Source organism: Bactrocera oleae, chromosome 2 (assembly GCF_042242935.1).
Source record: "Bactrocera oleae isolate idBacOlea1 chromosome 2, idBacOlea1, whole genome shotgun sequence".
NCBI lineage: Eukaryota > Metazoa > Arthropoda > Insecta > Diptera > Tephritidae > Bactrocera > Bactrocera oleae.
Genome location: NC_091536.1, coordinates 11768525 through 11785469, shown reverse-complemented (window position 1 = coordinate 11785469; position 16945 = coordinate 11768525). Strand labels below are relative to the sequence as shown.

Here is a 16945-nt window from a genome sequence, read left to right as displayed (position 1 = left end):
GTGCTTCTAAAATATTACGTATTCCGAATAAGTTAAAAAAATATTTTTAACTGTTCAATATGTGCTTTTTGATTTCTTCTCTTTATAAGTAAACTGCAAATTTGTATATATATCGTGACAATGCGTTGCTAAACTGGAATTGGAATTTCAATACAAGTTATTTATAAAATATCGCCAAACCGTAATTATTCGAAAAAACAATTGGTATACATGTAATACAAATAGGAATGCCAACTGATGTCTACTGAGACATTTCAATCTCAGTCCGGCAAAAGCTAGGCAGTAAAGAAAAAACAGCTTAGATGAAAGACGTATATTGGACAGTGTCCAGTCAGGATACTTCAAATAGTGGCGAGATAGTTCCAAAGGCCCCCGTGCTTCAATTTCAGGCATCAAATAGTCGGTTAGAAACAAGATCCATTACAATAATCATGAATTTTAGAGATGTAGTCTAATGTATGCAATATATACTAGTTTAAATGATGACTCAATTGCAGATCTATAAGTGAAAGCTACAGAGCTAGGTGCGTAATTTGAACCTCATTAAGCTTTAAATATTTGACATTACAGGAGTATACTTCAAACTTATAATTTATTACCATATATTAATAAACTGTCTAGCTATTGTGTTTAATAGCAGAATACTGCGAGCTACCAGACTTCAAGGTATTGTGATTTAAGGGGATAGAAAGAAATAAGCTATCAGATGGGTTGACTAAGCTAAGCGAATTATTAAGTATATACAAACAGGGCACAATTTAGGTGTCAAACTAAAGGTGAACTCCAGGTTTAATGAGCTATAATTTAGTAAACTAATCACTATAACACCAAAAACGTCAGCAGTAAATTCAGTCTTTTCCAAGGCATTCACATATTCCACACCATTGAAATTCTAAGCCACTCGAAAATTCGGAATAGTTCTGGTAAAACACACAAATCATAAAGCTTTGAACACAAGTTACAGCTGGGTAGGGAAATTCACACACACTATCTCACCCTAGCACATTTGATTACCGAGTATGTGAAATGTAAACAAAACAGTTCGAAAGCTTTACATCCCCAATACATTTCAACAACACGTGCATTTGGCTGCGAGCTTTTTCGAAGTTACAACAAAACAAATAGCAGATGTTTTAATGAAAATTATAATAACAACTACAAGCACATTGGCTAAAATGAAAGTGAAAGATGCAACGTAGAAATCGTAAATCATAGCCGGCATTTAGAGCGTATTGCCACTTGCAGCAAGCCAAACGGCAGCCGACAGTTGTGCGTGAAATTTCGAAGCGAATTTAACGCTGGCGACTAGAGACGCGGCAAAATATAAATAAATATATATATATATTAAAGAAAACATAATAATTTTTGAAGAGCTTGAAGAGTTCGTATTGGAAGTCGGTATTATCGCTTGTGAAATGAAATTAAATTGAATGTTACTTTTAAAATTTTTTTAAACAGATTAGATTGTTAAAAAAACATGTGTGTGCCAATATCAATAATGCCGGGTACAAAATATTAAAAATAATAACAACAATAAACAGTGCCCAAGGAGAAATATAAATAAGCAACTAATGAAACTTTGTGTTGATAAATGTAAGCAAATAAACTCGTCATGACTACTCAACCGGGAAAATGAATTGAGTTTAAATTGAAAATCTATTTATCTTGTGCGTATTGCGATTAAACGAGTATATGCTAAAAGGTTCACTAAGGGGGTCATCCCATGTGACGATCTTTTTTAGCGATTTTAGAATTTTTTCCTACGCTTTAAGTTTACTACCATTTATTAATATAGAATAATTTGACAGTATAAATATTTATTTTAAGCTAAAAATATTGTGTATAACTTGAGTTACTGCGTTCAGAACACCCTCGCCTCGAAAAAATGGGCTCGCACTTCCTCTACGATTCCGGCTGATTAGCTTTTATGCAACAAAAAAATTAGCGGCTTTGCGATTTTCGAGATTTTTTTTTGTTTTGTTTTTTGTTATAAGTAAATCGAAATTTTCGTTTGATAATAGTTCATTCCATGCGTTTACATGGGCTGAGTGTATAATATAAATTTCAAGTCATTCGGTCAAGCCGTTTTTGAGCTACGTTGGAGGAAAGTTTGAAAAACACAGTTTTGATTGCTCAAGAGCACCTCCATCAGCACCTTTATTATTTTGCTATAATTTAAAAAATAGGTCCGCTTGTATATAGCCCCCTCTACACAAGTAAGGCTATTATATTCCGGAAGGTGGCAGGTATCCATAAGCTCCATTCGAGACTGGGCTGGGCTTTTTGAGGACCCCTAGCCAGGCTGATCCTCGGCACGAATCGCAAGACACCTTGTTTCACCTTTTTTTCGTAACCCCAACCATAGTACGACACCCAATAAAAAAATCAGACCTTAGTTAGATAACGCGATACTGTGGTATCTATAAACAGTCGGCACCCTCGTGGAGGGTTCAGCAGTGCATTTCCGTCAGCCAGTGTTGCCATTTTTGAATTTTCTTTAAAGGCTTACATAATAATGAGCCTAAATGCTATAATATATATAAATAAAATAAATTAACTTTTCAAGACTCAAAATAATATTTTGATTTTGTAGGTTTTGGATTGATGGATTTAGTTACTCACATTTCACTTAAAACAGGCGACTGCAATTCGACTCGCTACCGGTTGCTGTGTTACAGAAAATAAATATGTATTACGATATTCCTTATCAGTTTCAGCTTTAATAAATTTATTATGTTTAGCATTTATACTTATATCGCCATTATATTTTTTTAATAGCGGTAATATTAAAAGGTGCTGTCAAGTCAATTAAAAATTGCATACAATAAAAAATTTAACGTTAAAATATAGAACGTTTGTAATTATACTATTCTGAGCCACGTTATCTTTCAGTCATTCAAATATAATCTTTTTTCTTTTACTTGCTGTGTTAGAGTGCGCTCGCCTGTCATTCAGACGAAATAAAGCGTGTTTTAAAGGAATTAACCTTTAGCACCTATATTTTGCTTTATTGAAACAAAATATTGCAGACAGTAACTCTGCGAGAATGAAAGAGCCTGGAGAGTCTCTTCATAATTGAAATGTCAAACAGATGTGTTGACAGCTATCCATCTAGGATATTATTTGCTTAGGATGACACTCTTTATAAGGTATAACTGGCTGAATGTTCCTAAAAATTACGAAAGCATTCATTTGAGCTTTATTGGAACAAAATGTTTTCGATATGCAATATACAACAGACATTAACTTTGCCTGGACCCTTGAGAATGTATATATAATTGTAATGCCAACCACATGTATTAATAGCTAGTATGGCAGCTATCTCTCTAGGAAATTATATGCTTACAATAACACTCTTTATAAGGTATCACTGTCTGAATATTTTTTCTACAAAATTTCGATGTCAGGGTCTGGAGATAGAGATTTAAAAAAGCACGCTTCGTACCTGGAAATTGCTTTAAATAAAAATTATTTATACTTTTATTTAAACTACAGCGGTCTAAATTATGATACAAAACTGTAACTTAGTACAGAGGATCGCAGTAACGAGAGATACTAGTGAGCTAAAAAGTTTTTAAAAGTGGGGGTTGACCCCCCCCCTTAAAGGGTTAAAGTAAATATATTCCAAACCACCGTAGCTAAATTAACCAAACTTGCTGAGAAAAAGTCCGAACAAACTTTGCGCAAAAATGGTTGAATTCGGACTATAAATTTTCAAGGGCCTAGGCATCAATTATGTTGACCCCAGTGCAAATGACTAATTTTTTACCGAACATATCTGTCAATCTGTCAGATCTAATATTGAAATTCGGGTAGAAGATTCTTGTAATGACAGCATGTCTTTGTGCCAAAAATGGGTAAAATTGAGTCAATACTTGTCTTAGCCCTCACATACCTGATATAAATATTTTCGAACTTCTGGCTATCTTTATACCACATCTATCGGCCAATATGTGAGAAATCTTATTGAAATTCAGATAAAATACTAATTACAGTATATTCTACTGCCCTGAATGAAATCAGTGTCTCCTACGATATCTTAGCAAAATTGCGTGAAAGTATAATTTTGGATATACTAGAGTTCAATGCTGATCCACGAACTATCCCAGCTCCTATATACAATATATTATAATTTTTAATAGCTCAGAGTGGAATAGGGATTTCCCATATTTTGGTTGATGTTTTCCTCATAGACCCCATGTATATAATTTAGCTTTGATTGAGTCTATATCACATATTAGGTATATCATTTGAGTTAATTAGGTTGAATTGTCTCGCAATATTTTTTAATATAAAGTTTTGCAATACTTAAAATTTCCCCGACTTTGATATTTTCAATTTGCGGTTACCCTTCTTTACTTGTTCGATTTCGGTTTGTAACTTTAACTATTCTACTTTCATACTCAAAAGGTTTTTTTAACAACAAAGAGATTTCTAAGAAATGCGCGCAATAAAGTAATTATAGCCATTATTTTTGCTCTAAAATTACAGTTATATGTACAGTACATAGATACATACATTAAAAACATATAATTGTTGAGAAGCCCTGTGCACTAACGAAATTAGCATAGCCTACAATTTGAGCCCTCTCAATTACTGGAAACCGCACATTAATATACATACGAACGTACTCTACATGTGACAGTGGTGAATTAATTAATATTAATTGCATATTCATTAGAAAAAAAATTCAAGCTCTGCTATATTCGATGGGTTTCAAACGGATTTAGTTGCTAATTTGTCCCGCTGGTGCTTTTCCCTTACGTGCTCATGTTACATATGTATGTACTATATATTTACATATTTACATATGTAAATATTAAATTCATGTGTACATACAAATATGTGCTAAAAATATTGAACTGCATAATAATTAAAAAACAATAGACAAGTGTAAGTAAAAAAGCAAATTACAGATTAAAGTGCAATTATTTTATAGTTTATATGAGTGTTAATATGTACAAGTATATGTACATATATTAAGAGTATATTTGGATCTACATTAGTAGTATATAGTGGTGTATCTATAGCGGATTTCTACATACATATGTATTATCTATTCATAAGTACAACTATGAACGGCGTGCAAGTAAAGTCAATTCAACGATAAGAAAATAATCGCTACATAAATATATAAAATGTACGTATGTATATAGGGTGAGGGACACTGGCGTCTTTTTAGAGAGAGAGAGAGAGAGAGGGAGGAGCATGGATAAAAGTAGAATTTTTTCCGATAGCCAAAGAAGGCGAAGAACTATTGTTTTTTTTTCATGTTCGTTTTTTCTATCGTTCTCAACTTTTTCTCAGGATATCTTTGTTTTATCATCTCTTCATCATCATATTTTTTTATGCAGTATTTAATAGGGTCTTAGATATCGGCGACATTTTCACAGTTCCGCCATATTTTCAAAAAGTTTGCCAAGCCTCAGCGTAGTCTATAAACCCGAAGGACCCATCAGCAATTGCGATAATAAAAAGTAGCGGTGAGAAAATACAAATTTGTTGTTTCGGTTGTAACACTTCACAGTCCGCACAGTGATTTCGACCGTCGCTTGTCTCAAGAGAACTAGAAACGATGAGATAAGTTGATTTAGCCGTATTTATCTGTCCGTCCGTCTGTCTGTCTGTGTGATCGATTTGAAATTGTGCACATGTCATTTACTCCCTAAGAAGCATTTATCGGAACCGATATCGGACCACTCTAGGATATAGCTGCTATAAAAACTGAACGATGAAAATACAATCCTTTTATGGAACAAGACATTTTTATCTGACAAGATATGTTAATGAAATATGGCATGAACTATTGTCCAAGGCAACGATTAAATCTCCGAAAGAAGTGTTCTGATCGGACTACTATAGCATATAGCTGCTATAAAAACTCACCGATCACAATCAAGTTCTTGTTTGGAATATTTTGTATTTGTGTAGCGTCTTAAAGCTTCCATGAACATTTTTTGCTAGCTACATATAATCATTGTTTACTTTTTCTCAAGTGTAAATACTCAAAGCAATTTTTTCTAGCTATTATCATTTTTTCACATTTTCTGCTTACATATAACTCACTAACTTTCAAGCTTTATACCGCCCTTAAAGAGAACACCATCTCAAAACCATCATTAAAATGCAATATATATTTATAAATACATACATATTACACATTACAATCGTCTGAAAATAGTTTGAATATAGACAAGTATTTTCAAAAGCAAACTACTTAGTGTAAAGCCGCACATACAACCGTGAATGCTATTGACCAAGGTCGCTCTCAGTTTTTTTCAATGAAATCACATATCCACAAGTATTAACATGTCATATGTAGGCTTATACTTGTATATAGAGTAATATTAAAATAAATATAGACGCGTAATCGGCACACAGAAGGTTTTTGCGCTTTGATAATGACGACAACTGCATTTACAGTGCGTTTCGAGAGCGTGAATGCACACTCACTCATTAAAAAGAAATGCCTCGGTGATTCGCACTTGAGAGAATTGAAATTTCAAAGGCAATCCGCAAGGAATTGCGAAAGATTGCAAACTTAAATAGCTCAACGACATTCAACTTTAAACCGTCTTAAACCAGCTTTAAAAGAAGGTTTAAATTACGTTTCCTGTAAAGCCTAATGAGTTAAAATACTGAGTGAAACAAAGTTCCCAATAAACTTTCTTGTACCAAATATAATAAGTTTTTCACTGTATGTTGGGAAAATTAACATTGATAATTTGAAATTAGGGCTAAATATTGTTTGAAAGTGATCAAAAAAAATTAAAATTGTTTGAGTTTAAGTTTAGTTCCACACTATATAAAGTAAAGTTATAAATTAAAATTGTGCCACCACCATTTCTTAATTACGAAATAATAAATAAATATTATTTAAAAAATAAATTGTGCATGAAAAAATGATTTTTAAGAATACAATATTATAAAATGTGGCTACATAAGGTTGCCAACTGATTCTTTTTTGATTTTTTAAGCAAATGGCATAGAAAACTCCAACTTTGAGACTTAAGCAATTATTTACAACGACGATGGAACTATATAGCGGATTTACGTTTGTGCCAATTCGGCACAGTAAGTTGAAACTTTATTTAAAGCTTTAAAAATACCAAATACAGAAAGCGAATGATTCTTGATAGAAACGATAAATACAATACAAAAACCATTGCTTGTCATCGAGTAATCAAACACTAAAAATTCAATTGGCGGCAAGCACTACATTGACCGCACTAAAAATACTCTCACTTTGTTTAGCAGGTGCCGGATACTGGTGCCCGATTTTATATTTGCACTAATTTTAGAAAATTAATTGACACCAAAAGGTATTTTTAACTGGCGCCAAGTATAGTGTGTGACAAGGAACGGCATGGCATACAACACGCTGCGGTATATTGACGAAGGTCAAGAAAACGATTATAACGCCAATTAGGAAGAAAATATATTTGTAATTGTTAGAACATAGTGCACGAAGTGGGGATAATGATGTTTTTATTGCTGTCTACTAAAGGAGAGTACACAGCCGTTTTCATTGCTTTTTTTCTTTCTTTTGTTATTGAAGAAACAAAAATAGCTAATTTCTTCACTCGAAAGATTGAATCGATGGACAAATCAAAGCTGTTATTTACGATTTTCTTTAATAGATCCAGGCTTTTTACATCAAATATGACATTAGAGGATTCCTATTGGATAGCGAAATTGTCTGTCCCCTTCAACTGTACATACCATAGCTTGATATGTTCGCATCCACACAGGCTAATTCTTCTCCGACAATTTTCAAACAAAAAATGGCTTTAAACAGTATTTTAGACAGAGGCTTTTGTGAATATTTTTGAAGTTGTTGATAAGCACAGCTAGTGTGAAATTAAAAAAAAAATTATTTCCGATAGGTTATACCTTTAAAAATTACATACTAAAAATTAAAATCGATATCTCAAATAGTTTTTGAGTTGAAACTTACTAAAGCGTAGCCACTCATCAGCTCAATGAGTTTATGTGTAAATGCGTTTTTTGTTTTTTTTTTTGCAAAACTACATTTTTCAAATTTGCTTGAAGAATTACATGGGTAGTGTCCTCTTTAAATATTTATATACAAATATATCCTTTAAATTTTAAAACCGATGACACAACTTTTTCAACTTCAACTACTTCGTAAAAAATTGCTAGAGCTCAGTTCTATTGTATTGTCTGCACGGCGATTGCCATCAGCTGAATGTGTTGAAGGACGATGTAATTATTAACGAGCAATTACTGAAACCAAAAGGTATAAATCAATTAAAACTAACTTATTTTACGATACAATCCAATTATCTTGATTATGCCTATGTATTCAGTAGCTTACGACGTAGCCACTTGCTTGGTTACATGACTCCCGAAGCACTTTGTGTCTTGTCAATAACTGACAACATAAATGCAGCTTGATATTGGTGCCATTTTCTCACCATTCAGTAAACACTAATGCCGTGACGTCTTAACGTCAGCATAGGTACTGGATGGATTTGAGTATGTACATATATATATATATTTAATAGTACAGGCCATTTGTCAAGCAGTTAATATATAATGCACACTTTGTGCTAAAAATTTATTGACATAAAACTTTACTTTGGCACAACTCTTTAATAATTAATATTGCACTCAATAGTGTGTAAAGTTTCTAGCATTATGTGGAAACTAATATCGATGTTTATTTTTGAGTCCATTAGAAAAGAATCTTACTATTTTAGTTTGAAAAGAAATTGAGCTCAAAGGTTGCTATAAGATTATCGCGCCATGAACTGTTATAATCGATAAATGGAAGAATTAACTATAACGAGTATATGCTTGGATTTATTATTCAAAGTAATTCAATTAATTATTCAAGTCTCAAACCCCTTGTTGTTTAACAAATATTTCATTGCTACTTTTTGAAGTACTTTAGTAGACAGCTAGATTATACTATATACCTCAGACTAATGGAAACTTGTATGTCTAAGAGCTAACACTGTGTTTATTTCCACATGTAACGAGTGTAGTGTACTACTTAAGCTTACAGCTTAAAATTATTTCATGACAATTACTCATTACTTGGTTAAGAACAAAAAGCTAACACGTATCTACGACTAACTTCAGCAGTTAAGCATTCCTATTGATGAATCTATTATTCGATTATATTGATTAATAACCTAATATATGTAAGGGAGAAGCATCACGAACTTCAGCCGTTATGATACAAGAAAAGATACAATTTTAAGCGAATAAAGTTGACTGGTTACAATTTCTAGATCTTCTCTGTTATCTGTTTGCTGAAGAATAGAACAGAACACCCTATGGTTTCAACAATACAACGAGAAAGCCTCCGTACAAACATTATATACACGGTTTAAAGTTATATTTACATTTCGAAGAGGTTATACTACAAGACCACGATATATGCTATCAGCATAGTCGAGTATTTTCTACGAATCCAAAAAGATCAATCGACAAAGTTCTTAAAGAGTGGACTATTAAAATCTAATATTCGTATAATTCATAAAGTAATGTTATTTCGATTCTTCATAATCTTTTATTTTCTCATACTCTGCACAGTTGGACAACTGCCAAGCATGTCCATAGAAATGCAAATGCCATAATAACCACTTAGCGACGACAAAAGCGAAGCCATGAAAATAGCTTGCAGTAACACTTATGTTACAGGCATAAATACCCGTTTAAATAAGTGGAAGGCATTGTGACTTCCAATAACTTGCGAACTTGACCACTGAACGTTTCATTTGTGACTGATATTCTTGTAGAATTTCACAACAACTACAATTCAGTGAACTGTGCAAATAGTGTGGGTGTGTGCATTATAACCAATTTTAACATACCTACTGCCTCACAATACAGTCGCATAGAGTTTCAAAAGGAACAAAAAATGGCGAATGTTGGATTGCAGTGCAAAAGTTACTGACATTGAGTGCCAGCTGCTCAAGAGCAATAGAATGCATTTCCAGTATAATAAGAAGTGTACGTGATATCATTTTTTATACTTCACTCGCTGGTGGTTCAAGCATGTTTATGATGGTGAATGATGCAGAAGCAAAAAAACAGATATACAAAATTTTAATGTCTTTATTGCTTTTGAGCAGCTGAGAATATAGCGATTTTTAAATCAAATTACTGCAATGAAGTAAAAGTCATTGAAAGGAAGTGCTCATTGAAATTAAAAGAAAGGTAATGAAATAATTAAAGAATATTAAATGAAAATTGTGGCCCTTAATATCCTTTATTTTATTTTTCAAAAATGCAATTTTCTTGAATCACTTTTCACTCACTCACTTGCAACCCATGTGACGCTCATGGTATAGAGAAAAAATTTGAAAAAAACTAGTTATGTAAAAGACAAAATTATACAATTTTATTGATAGTTTGAAAATTTGATTGAGGAAATTATTAATTTAGCCAAGACATACACCACAAATGGCGTTTTCAGCAATATTCTCAAAATGGAGTTTCAAGAGCGAGTGACAGATTTCGATGAATTTTCACCACCAATCTTTTCTCCACGTAAGTGAAGTTCGAAAGGGCTATAAATTCCATTCAAGAATTTAATAAAAATAAGCACAAGTAATCGAGTGAACTCAACTATACTACAATTATATTGATATTGAGATATTTAAGTTTTCTCAAGCACTTCTTTGATTTTGTTAATAGCGAATTTTACAAGATTTTAAGTATTTAACTGTAAAATCAATCAATTTCACATATTTATTCAAGCAAAAACCACAACGAACACACTCCAAAACAAAAGGCAATGCTTCAACTTGACAGTTGTACTAAATTGTCTCTTCAACTAATCTGTTTGGCAAGAGAATTTTTTAAACGCCTTCGCAACGCCTCGAAAGCAACTAAAATTGACGAACGAACACCATGGCGTATACGCGATATTCCATTCCAACAAGACTGTGATCAAATTAAAATGCCAACATGTGTTCAATGATTATTTTTATTTCTTAACACATGCATCGCGTGGAATTTCTTATTTACCACTTTTGTGAAGAAAGCAATATATAACTGTCAACGGGACTAATCTTATAGTTTTAGAGTTTCAGTTATCGCAGCAACGTGTTAGCAATGTTTTAGCAATGAGTGTCAGCTGAACTTTGGTGGTAATAATTTAAGATACCGTTAATACTCGTACGTTGAGAAGAGAAAAAATTTAATTGTTTAGAAAACTCTTATACTTGAATACAACGCAAATGCATTTAATGGGCATTGATAAATTCATTTCGCAGCATTTTGGAGGGTTTTATCAAATCAAAGACAATTTTAGAAGATTGCCATATGTATTTCATTCAGAAAATATTGCTATGTGATTTAAAATTAAACAATAAAAATGACAATTCCTCAAGAGACATTTTAAAAATTTTATCCACGATTTTTATATGTGAGGTTGCCACTTTATTCCAAATTAGAATTGAAAAAATTTTAATTTCTCATGTGATGTGGTTACACAAAAAAATCAATTATATTTCAAAAATGTTATATATTATGTATTAAATATAGTCTGTATAAGTTGGAGTAGGGTTGCCACAATTAAAAAATAAAACTTTTAAATTAAAAGGCGTACACTGTGATTTAGAGGTGAGGAAAACACATTATCTCACCAAAGTACCACATTTCCCGAACAGCACATAATTCGGTTAATCTTCTCGCAAACGCACCGCTTTGCAATGTTAAATGATTTCTACTAATGTCTATAAATCTAACGAGATTTTCATCATGTCACCTTTCTCTTTGATAATTTCATGCAAAAGTAAAATATAATAAATAAAACCAGCATTAGAAATTAATCAGTCAGTCATTTTTTAAACAATCTTAAATGACTGCTGTCCCAGGGAGAGTGGTTTCAACAATACTAAAAAAAAAATAATAGTTGTATGGAGTTTCCTTTGGCATGATACCAGCCTGTCGACTTCTATACTGACGCAGTAACACTAGATGGTAAAGCTGAAGAAGAAGCTACCTACTAAAATTTTTTACCTTATTTTACTTGACTCCACCTTTCAAATATATTGTAATATATCGTGCTTTATTCAAAGTAAACAGCAGATATTAATTCTCTAACGTTTATCAAATCGCTTAACGTCACTGATAATTGGTTCTAAAAATGTGGGCATATGAATATAATATGTCAAAAATAGCACCCCTGCCCTCCCAAACATGAATATTTTTGCAACAACTACTAATCAAATAGTATTTATGATCTAAAATCAATATCTACCAAATATATCGAAATCGTTTATTTATCTCATAAAATTTGCATGCGAAAATAGAATGACGAAAAACAACTAGCTTCCTTTTTTTTGGCAACAGTACTCGCTCATAAAGATTTATCGCCATTATATTCAATGCAATGCTATCACCCACGTTTTATTATTACGCACGCTTTTTTATTATTTTTATTTATAGCGCAGAGTTTATATGTGCAAAGTTTTTTATTGCAAATGATTAAGAAACCTGAATATTATTAAACCGAAAATGAATTGCTGAAAAAATGCTGAATATTTTACAAAGAGGCTAATGAAATAGCTTGAAAATTTTGCCTACCAGTTTATATGCGTTTTGTAAACACGCCTGCGAACTACTCGCCATAAGCTTGTCGCACGAAGAAATGTAAATATAAAGCAACTTGAATTGAAATAAGTACTGTCGAACAATCGGTGAAACCGCAGACTTATCGAGCTTCTTAAAATTTTGGCAAAAAAGTCTTGAAAATTGGTGAAAATCGAACATTTGGCCAGCGAAGTGATTATACGCAGATGGAGCTCATTCATATATAATCATATATACTTGTAAATATTGTATCCATCTAACAATATCTAAGATGGCTTGACGAATTTAGAGAAAGCTTGTTAACGGTATACTCCGAAGTATTGACACACCAAACTCAAGTTAAACAAATGAAGTGGTCAAGTCAGATATCAAATATAAATTTTATACGAAGACGCCAAAGATTCAATCAAAAATAAATTGTATTGAATAAAAAGATTCAATATTTATGTTTTACCATAAAATTATATATTCATACTGAAGTTTTTTTTATCTTTTATTCACATGAAAGTTTTCGCAAAGAAAACCAAAACACTTTTCAGCACGTTGTTAATCCTTTAAAATAAACTTAGTACGTTTTAACGAATTTCTTACTATCTTAATTGTCTGGCTGATGGACCAATTTTCTCGTGATAAAGTGTAGTTAATGCCTACTCTTACAATGCAGTAGCAAATAGAGAATCAACTCGCGAAACAGGAATATAAATGAATATAGATCTTTATATAATGGAAATGGTTTAACACTCCGAAATTATTCTTCAAATAGAGAATCAACTCGCGAAACAGGAATATAAATGAATATAGATCTTTATATAATGGAAATGGTTTAACACTCCGAAATTATTTTCTATTTTTCATAAATTATGTTTCTAAAAGCTTTATACTTTCTTATATCATAAATTGTATGTTAATTAGAACAATACCTGTTATTGGTAAGGACACTATTCATTTTGACTTCATTCTCAATAACAAAATATCTTCATTCGAAAAGCTGAGGTTGAAGAAAAACTCCTGCAATCAACATTTTAAGATGAATAGAAGAAAACCCGATTTTTGCGATATAATGCGAATATTTTTAATCTACCGAAAACTTTCTGGCTAAGGATACTTCAGATACTTACATCGTGCATTCTTAGTAGTTGTTGTTGTTTCAGAGATTTAGAGTCAAGTATTATATTGACAGATTATAATAATCATTGCCTTAGAATATAGCCATTAATAATTTGAAGCAATTGTCAATGCTCTCACTTTGACACATAGACAATTATCTTTTTGCCCACTCTTTTTCTATCCTTCTTCGTCCTCTATCTTTTTACTAGCGCATCAAAGTTCCTATAAAGTATAAAAGTAGTAAAATTATCACTCTATTTCAAATATCCAGAATACTAAAGATTTTAGTAGACATCACACGTCAGATTATAGATATATATACCTATAAATCAAACGAATTACCTGCATGAGTCCGACATTCGCCAAGTCAACTGCAGCAAACTTGGCCGCAAGCCAACGCAAAGTCATATAAATTCACCAACATGCACACACACGACAAATACTAGCGCAAAAAAAGTTAATTGGTAAACCAATGCAGGAAGTCAAATCACCGTTCATCATTTGTATCATTGATATCCGTTCAAGTAGCAAAATGGTGTGTGGAAATCCACTAAAAGATATTGCTAGGTGGCTCGGCGCCAAACTGCTGTGGTGAAATAAATCGTAAATTGCAGAAAAAATTTATTTTATATTCGAGGTGATAATTATATGTTGACAGAAAGTAAACATACATTTTCAACGACGATTTGTCGAATGTTGGCACAATTAGTTCACTAATAGCGATATCTATGGACTTAATAATATATCAATACACAATGAAAATTCAGAAAGAGATGACGGACAGATCAGACGGTGACATGGACTGCCTTAGGAGCGTACAGAATTAGCAAGATCATTTGCAAGGAAGCATAAGTAAAAGACACATGCTTTCTACTCACACGGTCTCGAAAAGACTGCAGGACGGTGGTTGACCCAGTCACAGATCACAATTTACTGGCATCAAATGCGAGTCGGATTATTAACAATGACACTTGTAGAAAATGCAAGGTTAGACATAAGCGAGACGCTGGAATACCTCTTATGCTTCCGTCCAGCCGCATCTAGAACTCGTCTCAGATATCAAGGAGCTTCGCAAGTAAAGGAACTTGATGAAGTATCAGAATTAGATATCAAATATCGTTTAAACTTCGCAAACGTCCAGCATGACGAAAACTTTAGCTCGTAAAATGAACTTTCAGCTGGTATTACAAAGGACCTGTAGGTCTATCTATGCCATGCCAGCCAGCCAGTATCACCTAACCTAGTCTAACTTAATATCAATTATGTCTCTCTGAGAGCATTAATGTTGAGGACGTCATAACCATTACTATCACATTATGATTGGATCGGTCCAATCCCTTTTATAATTAGTGGAGACAAATTACAATGACCGTAGAAGACTAAGAACCAACATTGAAAAAATAGAAAAATATTTGCCTTTTTACATAATTGCCATTGTCTGGTAACTTTTTAAAGTGTTATGTCGTCTTGTGAATTTCGAATAATCAATTTTTTTACATTGTATCGAATGTACATATTTTCGAGAATGTTTTCGTTAAATTTTAAATTCAGCCGGCAAATAGTTTCGAAGATCTAAGCGTATTTGTACAATAAGCTATAATATTTTTTAACTTAGTATAATATAAATGGTAGCAAAAACCTTAGACACGCTTTTCTCGAAACGCTCGACCGATTGACTTGAAATTTTCACACAACCTTTTTAAATATAGGTATTAGTCAGGTAATAGTCGAAAAAATAAGATTTTTTATTGTAATTTGGGTTTTTTAAGCCACTTTGAGGTATAAATTATAATTGAAACTACGATTTTATTTTGTAAGCCGCCATTTTATCAAAAATCAAAATTTTGACTAGTTCTTCGATTATTACCTGTATTCATCTATTTTAATAATACATATTTTTGGTTCTTGGATTTGAAATATTTTGAAGCAGAAAAATCTTCCACACCGCCAGATACCTTTTTTCGGAGGTCATCCTGGTGATCGGCTTCCTCTGTGGTAGTTCTATGCTTTTAGTGGTCGAAGCCTTTTTTGTTTCTCCCATTTTTCTTTTTTTCATTTTTCTAGTTGTACAATACTGTAACTGATAAGTATATATAACTTAAAACTTGCCCTGCCCATAACTATAATAAGTACTCACGTTCACTGCAAAGAAGATTAAGAAAAAACACATTCATATATAGAATACATAATTTTAATTTTCTGCAGTAGTCTTTATTATAATAAACAAGTAAGGAAAGGCTCAGTTCGGATGCAACCCAGCATTTTATAGCCTCGCAATGTCAAACGGTATACTCGTTTGAGATTTCTTTATATGTATATTTTGCTTGATTTTCATAGTGGAAAGAATTAGATTTCGCCCTATAACATAGAAATATGAGAAAAATGTTATGTCTGCCCACTGTCTAATTTTGAACGTAGTTCCTATAACGTCATCTCATACCACCCCAGAGATAAAATTCAATGTCTCTGGCGTCTTTAGTGCTTGATTCACTGCGCTTTTTGTAGTTTGCGGAGTTGCTACCCAATTTCACCCATAACTCGATTAGTTTTAGGTGATACAAAAAACCGTTAGGTGAACAAAACTATTATACTCTGTAGCAACATGTTGCGAGAGTACAAAAATTTTAATATACAAGGCTATAAAATAATTTTACGTCAAATCTTAATTTGCTTTTTTATAGTGAACACGTCGCGCTGTGTCTTCCATTACGAAATCCAACTCAAATATTAGCATGACTATTTGCTGTATACCTAATGTATACAAATAGTTATATTATAGCTATCACTACGTAATCAAATTAATCTATTGTTTAGTATGCACTGACACGTGCTAAAATTTACTCACAACGTCACACATGCAATCAATTAGTGGCCCAAAACTTGTATACAAGGAGTTCATTGGCGGTTGGTGTGTGTCCAAGCTTAATTATAATATATATTTGTGGGTTGTAGTATTGACTAAGGCATTGTGGATTTTATGGAAATATATAATAGCATACAAAACTTTAAGTCTTATTATTATTATTAAATTTTTTCTATGCTCCCCATGGAAGTCTAAATTTTGTCTATTATGTAAGTTTGATATTTTTATACCCTAAACAGGATATATTAAATTTGTCACGAAGTTTGTAATACCCAAACTATATATATTATATAATTTATCAGAGTAACGAACCGATTCGATTTAGCAATGCCCGTCTGTCTGTCGGTCTGTATATACGCGAAATAATCTCCCAGTTTTTGAGATATCGGTCAAACCAAGAAG

The 16945-nt window shown here is 32.4% G+C and overlaps 1 protein-coding gene across 11 annotated transcripts in view; it reads right to left on the bottom strand.

Annotated features, from left to right (window-relative positions):
• Positions 1 to 16945, bottom strand: part of Fbxl7 (F-box and leucine-rich repeat protein 7) — a 249608-nt gene that overhangs the window by 152404 nt on the left and 80259 nt on the right. For 2 of the 11 annotated variants that reach the window (XM_070109151.1, XM_036372905.2), the window contains exon 1: positions 13494 to 13562. The exons of the other annotated variants lie outside the window; for them this stretch is intronic. The gene's annotated coding sequence lies outside the window, so the exon portion shown is untranslated. Of the gene's footprint in view, positions 1 to 13493; positions 13563 to 16945 lie in introns of those variants that run through there. 11 annotated transcript variants of the gene reach the window in all.